This window comes from Dasypus novemcinctus, chromosome 13 (assembly GCF_030445035.2).
Source record: "Dasypus novemcinctus isolate mDasNov1 chromosome 13, mDasNov1.1.hap2, whole genome shotgun sequence".
Lineage (NCBI taxonomy): Eukaryota > Metazoa > Chordata > Mammalia > Cingulata > Dasypodidae > Dasypus > Dasypus novemcinctus.
The window spans coordinates 18,934,028-18,943,790 of record NC_080685.1 but is presented as its reverse complement, the minus strand read 5'-3'; positions in this window follow the sequence as shown (position 1 = coordinate 18,943,790).

Here is a 9,763-nt window from a genome sequence, read left to right as displayed (position 1 = left end):
GGAGAATGGTGCTCCGCGGGCATTTGGGGAAGGGGTGAAGATGGGCTTTTCATCAGATCTGTATTTGATGTTTCTGCAAAGAACATGCGTTGTCTATCATTTTAAAAATATAATAAAAACTTGGGCATTTCACACACAAAAAAATATATGAGGTTCCCATATACCCACACCTCACCCCCACTCCTCCGGCATCAACAACCTCCATCATTACAGCACATCCATTGCGTTTGGTGAACACATCTTGGAGCACTGCTGCACCACGTGGATAATAGTTCACATTGTCCACATGACTTATGACTTCAGATTTATATGTGCTACACAGGAAAAACCATTGGCCTGTGCTCGCCAGCAGCCTGTTTTTGGGTTCCTGCCCACTTCGTGGGGGTAGGGCAGGTGGACACGGCGCCCAGGTCTCTTCTGTGCCTCGGGAGGATGGGTGTGCCTTCTGCTGACAGCAAATCCTGACAGTCACAGCTAACAGGTGCTAAGCCCCTGCTACGTGCCAGGCACTGCCTTAAATCCATTACGTACATTACCTCATTTAGTCCTCAAGATACTCCCGGGAGAAGAACATGCAGCGAAGAGACACAGAGAGCAGACAACGGGGCAGGGGTGGGGGGGGGGGGGGGGGAGAGGAAAGAGAAATAAATTTAAAAAAACAAATCTTTTTTAAAAAAGATACTCCTGTGACCCGGGACTTTACTGTCCTTCCCTTTAACGGCCAGCTTACCCAAAGTCCCACAGATTCAAGGATCTGGACGTGGGCCCTAAGCGCTTCACAGCCCTGCGGGCCGGCCCTGGGCAGCTGCAGCGAGGCCGGGGCTGGGGAAGGGCCTGCTCTGCAGGGAAAAGGGCCTGTGCGCCTGCAGGTGCCCGGGCCTCCGTGAAGGGATGCCTTAATGGCAGGAAAGGCTGCCCTGGGGAACGCGGAGGCTGCTTGGCCCTGGCCTTTCCCCCAGGTAGGGTTAGGGGAGGGGCGCGGAGGAAGAACAGAGGAGCGGGGGGAGGCCGGGCGGCGCCCCTGACTCGCAGCGCCCCGCTCCCGGCGTCCCACAGGCCGCCGCCCGAGAAGGCCTCTGACGGCCGGGCCTCCTGCCCCTGCCCCGGCGCAGACCCCTGCTGCCTCGGCTCCTCCACCGGGCAGGAGCGGTGGAGCAACAGCACTTGGTTTCTGGCTTCAGAAATCCCTTGAGGAGCTGCGCACACGGGGGCGAGCTACTGAGCCCTCTGCCCCACGGCCTCCGTGTCTGCGCCTGCTGCGTGAGGCTGACAGGGCCGGGTCCTTGGGTGGGGGGCAGGCTGTAACCTCCAGGAAGCAGCCAGGAAGGGAGAAACACGACACGAGCAGTGCACGCAGGTCTTGGCTGGCGGTTGTCCGGCCTCACGCTTCAGCGCCGGTCAAGACTGCGAGAGGGGAGCGCCCCGCCTGAGTCAGCTTCTCCAGGGAGCGCGCCAGCTGCGCGCGGGCACGCCTGCTGGTGCGTGTGCGTGAGGAGGCTGTCGTAAGGGGCCGGCGCACGCGATTGCGAGCGCGGGCAAGTCCTGATCCCGCAGGGCAGGCTGCGGGTTTAAGTTCCGGAAAAAGTGCCGTTGAAGTCTTGAGTCTTGCTATGAAGACCTCCAGCTGACGGCGGGAGGCCAGCCGTACTATCAAGGTAATCTTTACCTAAGGTCAACGGATGGTAGAGGTTATCCCCCTACAAAATACCTCCACAGCGGCCACCAGGCCAGGGTTTGACCGACAGCTGGACATCATGACCTAGCCAAGTGGACACCTAAAGTCCAGCGTCGCCCTGACTGCAGCTCCAGGGCCTGCGTACGCGGTGCCCTTCTTGAGTTGCAGTGCGTTTCCCAACGAAGCAGTTAAAACATGTTTTCTATTTTTAGGAAATCGTAAGGGAATCCCTGCTGACTCATGCTATCCTGAGCTCCAGAGACATTAAATCTATTTGTGACATGGGAAATACCCTCTTTAAATATAAAATTTGTGCATTACAATGGAAGGAAATTTTTGCTCAAAAAATTGAAAACGTGCTTTCACCCAGAGCGCTGTTGGTCATGAGCTCCGCTCTCTGAACTGGAGAACTAGTGCTTAATGTAGGTGGGGGGTCTCCGGGCCTCCGTCCCTGCAGGTGACACTCCCTCTTCTGGTTGTGCTTGCTCCCAAGGCTACTAGTTTTTCTTAACTACCCCTTAGGTGACCTTATTATATGCCAGGCTCTTCTCTGAGGGCTTTTCCAATATGAACTCAATTATTCCCCATAAGAACTATGATATAGGTACTATGATGATTATCCTTTTATCCACAAGGAAGTCGAGGTGAGCAGAAGTTAAGTGATAATTGTGAAGTAATCCTCCCCCCCTTTTTCCATTATCCTCTCCTGACAGCATCACAGGCTGACCAGACTGTAAAATCCAATTCCTGTCTCCTTAAAAGCAAACACTCTCAGGAGAGAGGGCTAATGCAGAAGGGCTCCTGCCTGGAGTCACAGGAGCCACGGCCAAGGCCCAGAGCTGCTCGGGCGGGAACAGCAGGGCGGCTGGCACAGAGGAAGCCGGGCTGCCTGGCCCTCCATAGAGGGCACTGCCGGGAGCGCAGCAGCTACCGAGGCCACCCTGTGAGCTGCCCTGGGACCGGCTAGAGAGGGGACAGCTGTGGCGTGGAGGCTGAGGTGTCCTTGCCAAGGCTGCTAGGGCTTCCGGTTGGGACCACAGTTTTATTGTAATTTATTGTGGCCCACTGCCCCTCCCCCCCGCCCCCCCCCCCCCCCCCCCGCCTTCATCATCATCCTGGTGAGGCCTCAAACCTCCTACCTGTTGCACAGGTGAATGAGTAATATTTTTTGATGTTTGTGTCACTGTTGTATTTTTGCTTTTCCTTTTCCACCGTTCAACCTAATAACTGCATTTTGTATTCCTGGTCTTGGGGGAAGTTGGCAGCAGGATGGAAGTTTAAAAATGCCAGCAAAACGTTTCCCTCTCAGGCTTTGGTTCTCAACGGTTTAAACCTGAGGCAGAAAAGAGGATTTGCAAGAAGAAACAGAGCACTGTGAGAGCAGCCCGCCCTCCCACCTCCACCTTCTCCCCCGTGAAGAAAGGTGTTTGTCAGGGGAGGGAGAGGAGGAGGGTTTGTTGTGCAGGCCGCCTCCCGGGCTGCACTCTGAGGAGACAACACAACCTGAGAGAGGAGCAACCTCAGAAAGGAGCGCGTCACAGACGTAGCTCAGGAGCAACCCTGAGGTGCTGAATCCAAAGGAGCCACGGGGGCAGGCACAGGAGTCAGCCGTGTGGAAGGCGACTGCTGACCAGGGGCGCCCTCCCCATGCCTTGACGCTCCTTAAAACGTGGCACTTTATGGGAAGCGGATGCGGCTCAAGCAATTGGGCTCCCGTCTACCATACAGGAGGTCCAGGGTTCGATGCCCAGGGCCTCCTGGTGAAGGCAGGCTGGCCTGTGTGGCGAGCTGGCCCATGTGGAGTGCTGCCCTGTGCAGGTGTGCTGGCCCACACAGAGAGGGGCGCAGCAAGATGACGCAACAAAAAGAGACACAGAAGAGACACAGCAGGGAGCTGAGGTGGTGCAAGAGAATGATCACCCCTCTCCCACTCTGGAAGGTCCCAGGATTGGTTCCTGGAGCTACCTTGATGAGAACACAAGCAGACACAGAAGAACACACAGCGAATGGCCACAGAGAGCAGACAATGGAGGGAGGGGGGAGAAATAAATAGATCTTTAAAGAAAAACAACATGGTACTTTAACAGGGTCTGGTGGGTGTGGGGGGCTAGAACCCCAAAAAACGGAAGTTGAGGTTAGAGTTCATGATGATACTTAACCAGGTCCTGCTCTCCCCTTGTGTTTGGAACTGATTGAGCAATAGAATCAAAAGTCAGACAGATGGAGATACAAATCGTTTTATTCCTGAATAAAGTCAACTAACCAAATGTGATATGAGAAAAACATGCCTTTTTCCTGCAACATACCCATTAAAATGATACCCTACCCACACAGCAGTTTAGGAGATTCCAAGTAAAACTATTTTGCCCTTTGGGGGAAAGATTTCCTCTGAATATACCTTCACAGAGGACACCAGAAGTGGTTGAACTGCCCCTCACCCCCATCCCAAAGTCTATTTATATTGTTTTACAAAGGAGCTATTGAACAGGCTTATCCCTGAGACAAAACCTCTCTGGCTCACCTTTGCTAGGGAGATCCAGCAAGTTTAAACCAGCATTTTTTGCATTGTCTAGAGCAAAACCGGATGGAGAACAAGGAGAACAGTTCCTGGAAATCAGGAAATGAGGGACCTGTTAGAAACTATTGACCATGAAATAGGCAGGGAAAAGAGTTTAGGAGATTCACCTAAACTAAGGAGCAAAGTAAGATACACCTATCTTAATGCCCAGTGAAGTTTCTGCAAGTTTGAGAGTTCAGGAATATATAATCCAGGAATATAGCTCAGTGGCTAAGAACTCTAGCTCTAAAAAAAGGCTGCTTAAATTCAGATCTTACCTTGTGGGACTCTTTCGTTACCAGATTTTGTCTAGGTGCTTGACTATGAAGCAGAAATAAATTTTAAGAGCGTGTTGAGTCAGGTCAGTAATTTATTCAGGTAGGGAGGGATGAGAAATGGGAGAAAGTAATAGACCATGGGTCCCAGGTGAAGAGAAAGAGGGCTGATTTACAGACTACAATTTCCCATTATAGATTATAAACGCCCAGGTTTACTTGTGTAGTGATCCAAGGTGGGGGAGAAGGCAACCAGAATCAGGGTCCAAAGGGGAGAGTGTGTGTTCAGGCCTCATGCCTGCTTTTTGAACTGTTAATTATTCCACCCCTTCGCTAATGGCAGGGGAGGAGTCCCAGCTGTTTGCTGTTTTGATTGATTACCCCACCCGTCAATCCCCCATGAGGGCCCAATGATAAAGTCCTTGGGGGATATCTGGGGCTTCTCCTGGCTTCTGGAGGAAATCTTGTTCTGGATGGCAGAATCTTGTGTGTGTGTGTGGGGGGGTGTCTTTTAGCAGTCTTCTTGGGGTTATTGATGTCCGTATGGATGTCCTGCCAGGTTCCAGATCTATCTATTGATTTCCTATCTTACTAGCCAGCTTTACTTTGCAAGGTAGATTATTTGCAAATTATTTCACTTCACAAACCCTCAATTCTTTCAAAGGATGGATGTGAGAATTAAATAAGATAACCCAATAAAGGTGCTTACTACATAGTGATCATTGATAAGTGGTCCTCAAATGAAGGTTTATATATTGCTTGTCATACTTGGATTTTTTTCAAATATTGCAGTTCCTCCTGATTGAGTCAAGAAAATGTTGATTTACACTCAAACATTAATTTGAAATGATGCAGAATATAAATAATATATTAATAGAAATAATGGTACAGTGGAAGATGTGGGAAGATTATGAGCTTTGAATACTGGTTGCAATCTCTTTGAATAGCCTTCCCGATCTTTACAATATCTACTTTCCAGAGTTATGGCGAGGATTAAATGAGGTAATCCATGTGAATGTGCCTGGTGCAAACTAGACATTTAATAAATGAAAAACTGTCATTTATTTAGAGTAATATATTCAATAGTATTCATTTAATAAGCATTTATCCCTTGTCCCAGCACTGCTATGCCCAGTACTGCTCCAGGAAAACTGATTGCTGGGGAAAAGGAAATATAAATATTCTCTGTGAGTGTATGCATAAATTGTAAAGGGTATACATATAAATTGATTTGGACAAGTTTTTAAAATATGAAAATTTTAAAACCTCCAATTTCTCTTTATATAATGTTAGCTAAACTGATACAAAACCATGACAAAGATAGCACACAGATCAATATTGCTAATGAATATCAACACAAAAATCCTAATGAAATACTAATTAGAAACCAGGCAGTATAATAAAAGAATAACATACCCAACTAAGGAGAATTAATTCGTAGAATGTTAAGTGTGACTCAGTGTTAGGAAATCCATTTTAAAACTCACCAAATTAATATATGGCAAAGGAGGAAAATCTTGATTAACTCTATAGATACTGAGAGTCACTTGATAAAAATTCAACATGCATTCCTGACCTAAAAAAGAAACACAACTCTTAGTTAACTGGAATAAACTCTTCCATAACATAATGATGAAGAGCCAGCATCATGCTTCAAGGAGAAAATAGAAAAGCATTCCATTAATACCAAGCCAAAAATATTTAACATGCTTTTGTTAAAATATTATTTTAACATAGATCTCTTTTCAACTTAGTATAGGAAAGAGAACTACAAAAAATGTATAAAAATTGAAGAGGCAATATGATCTTTATTTGCAAGCCATATGATTGTATACTTGAAAACTCCAAAGAAAACCACCAGAAAAATAATAAAATCCATAAAAGAATTAGACAAGACACTGGTTACAATATTTGTAATTAAAACAAGTATGTTTCCTACATACAAACAATCAAAAAACAAAATGGATGTAAAGATTCCATTCATAACAGCATTAACAGATGAAGGGATAAATGTACCAGGAAATGTGCAAGATCTATCTGAAGAAAATTTTTAAATACTACTAAAAAGCAAAAGAACATTTACAAAACTGGAGAGAAAGATTCAATATCATAGAGTTATCAATTCTCCCTAAATTAATCTATAAACTCCGTGAATCTGCAATCAAAATGCCAATCTTTTGGGGGAAGGTAGAGAATGTCACAAAATGATTAAATGTAGCTTGAAAAAATAAACATATGAGACTACTTAGGAAAACCCTGAAAGAGCAGAGTAATGAGACCAGTACCACCAACTATTAAATTGAACTGTAAATCTACAGTTAATTTAAACAGCTTGAATAGACATTTCTCCAAAGATGAAATACAAACGGCCAAGAAGCACACGAATGTTCAACATCATTAGCTATTAGGAAATGCAGATCAAAACACACTGAGATACCATTTCACACCATTTAGAATGACCACTATTACAAAAACAGGAAACTAAGTGCTGGAGAGGATTTGGAGAAATAGGAACACTCCTTCACTGTTGCTGGGAATGCAGAATGGGGCAGCCTCTGTGGAAAACAGTTAGGCCATTCTTCAGGAAACCAAATATAGAACTGCCATATGATCCAGCAATCTTGTTACTAGGAATATATTCAGAAGAACAGAAAGCAAGGGGTGCAAACCGACATTTGTACACCAATGTTCATAGCAGCACTATTCACAATTGCTAAAATATGGAAACAATCCAAAGTGTCCATCAATGGATGAGTCGATAAACAAAATGTGATAGACCCATGTAATGGAATACTATTCAGTAGAAATGAAATCAGGTTGCATATGATAACATGGATGAACCTTGAGGACATTATGTTGAGTGAAATAAGCCAGACACAAAAGGACAAATACTGTGTCGTCTCACTAATACAAACTAAAACAAAGAGTAAACTCATGAAGGCAAACTCTGAAGTATAGGTTACTAGGAAATTGTGGGTTGAGAATGGGAGAAGATGATGCTTAATGTATGTAGAATTTTTAATAAGGTTTATTGTAATGTGTGGCTATGAATAGAGTTGATGGTAACACATTATAGTAAGTATAATTACACTGCTAACTTATAAATGTGATTGTGGCTGAAAGGGGTACTCTGTGGATATAATATTTCAATTGAAAGGAAGCTAGAGAATAATGTAGGGACTGTATAACAGTGATTTTGGTGGTGGATGAAGATTGTGGTTAACAGTATAAGAATGTTCTTCCTTTACAAAGTGTTAAGTATATGGTGATACATGGGAAAATTACAACTAATGTAATTTATGGATTATTGCTATCAGTAATAGTGTAATAATTTTGCAGTAATGGCAAAGAAGATAATATATCAATTCTAAGGGGAAAACAATAGAGTGGTACAAAGGGATATGGAGTTTTCCCTTTTGGAGTAATGAAAACGTTCTAAAATTGATTGAGGTTATGAAAGTACAGCTCTGATGAAAATGAGAGCCATTGAGCATACACTTCGAATGGATTATACAAAGCATGGGACCATATAACACAAAGAATCCTGTAGTGGAAGATGGACTGTTAACAAGACAAATATGAGAACATTCTCTCATGAAATAAAACAATATGTAATACTAACACAGGGTGTCATTAACCAAGTGGGTTGGGGGGAAAATACTAGAATGTAAGATCTTGGCTATAGTTAGTAGTAATGTTTTGACTATGCCTATTCACAGTTCGTAATAAATGTTTCACAACAATGCAAGGTGTTAGTGATGGGATAATGTATCAGAACCCTGTATGATGATATGCATGTTTGTTTTTTAAGTTCAGAACTTATACTACACACTTATTGTTTATGGATGTTGATGTATGAATGATAAACTTCAATACAAAAAGCTTAAAAAAAACAACTTCATACTGGCATAGAAATAGAAATATCAATGAAACAGGCTATAGGTCTAAAAATGTACCCAGATATATATGTAATATGAATGTAATAAATTATTAAAATGGCATTTCAAATAAGTAAGGAAAAGGATGATTCAAAATTGTTGTTATGACTTGCAAGTTATTTGGGGTGGAGGAAGTGATGGGATTCTTATATCATTCTTTACTCCAAAATGAATTTTAGATGGAGCAAAACTTCAAATATTAAAATACAATAAATTTCTAGAAGAAAAACATGAGTAAATATTTTTTTGAGTATCAGAATGATTAAGGCTTTTCTAAACCTGACACAAAACATAAAAGTCATCAAGAATAAATCCACATAAATTTGACTTTGCCATAGATTAAACTATATTTTAAAAAAGGAATAAATGACAAATATAGTAAAATATACATACTTAGTATATTTACTAAATACAGTAAATTCCAACAAAATCATAATACAAAGATAGTCTAAGAGAAAAAATGAACAAAAAACATAAATAGGTAACAATTGGAAAAAAACAGGGAAGTGCACTTGGCCCAGTGGATAAGGGTGTCCGTCTACCACGTGGGAGGTCCGTAGTTCAAACCCCGGGCCTCCTTGACCCGTGTGGAGCTGGCCCATGCGCAGTGCTGATGCGCTCAAGGAGTGCCATGCCACGCAGGGGTGTCCCCCGCGTAGGGGAGCCCCACATGCAAGGAGTGCGCCCCGTAAGGAGAGCCGTCCAGTCGCGAAAGAAAGTGCAGCCTGCCCAGGAATGGCGCCGCACACATGGAGAGCTGACACAAGATGCAACAACAAAAAGAAACACAGATTTCTGGTGCTGCTGATAAGGATGGAAGCGGTCACAGAAGAACACACAGCAAATGGACAGAGAGAGCAGACAAATGGGGTGGAAGAGGAGGGGAGGAGAAATAAATAAAATAATAAACTTTAAAAAGAAAAGAAAAAATACAAAGTTGCTCAACTTCACTCAAGAATTACAGGTAAAACCAGGCACTAATTTTTCACAGATAATATTAGTAAAAATGATGGGAATCCTGTATAGTATACATGATTGTCCTTTTAAATGTTTTAAAAAACTAGTGAAAATGAATAAATCTTACTACAAAGTGTTTATGAACATTTGGGGACACAGGTATTTTAAACTGTCAGGGAAAATGTAAAATTGTATAACTTTCCTGAAGAGCAAGTTAACAATGTTTATCTAAATTTATCTAAATTGCTTGTTTGGTAAAGCAATTTCTAGAAATGTATTCAATAGATATATTCACACAAGTAAGCAAAGATATATATCACAGGGAACTTTTCTTGCAGGATTATTTTGTAATCACAAAAAC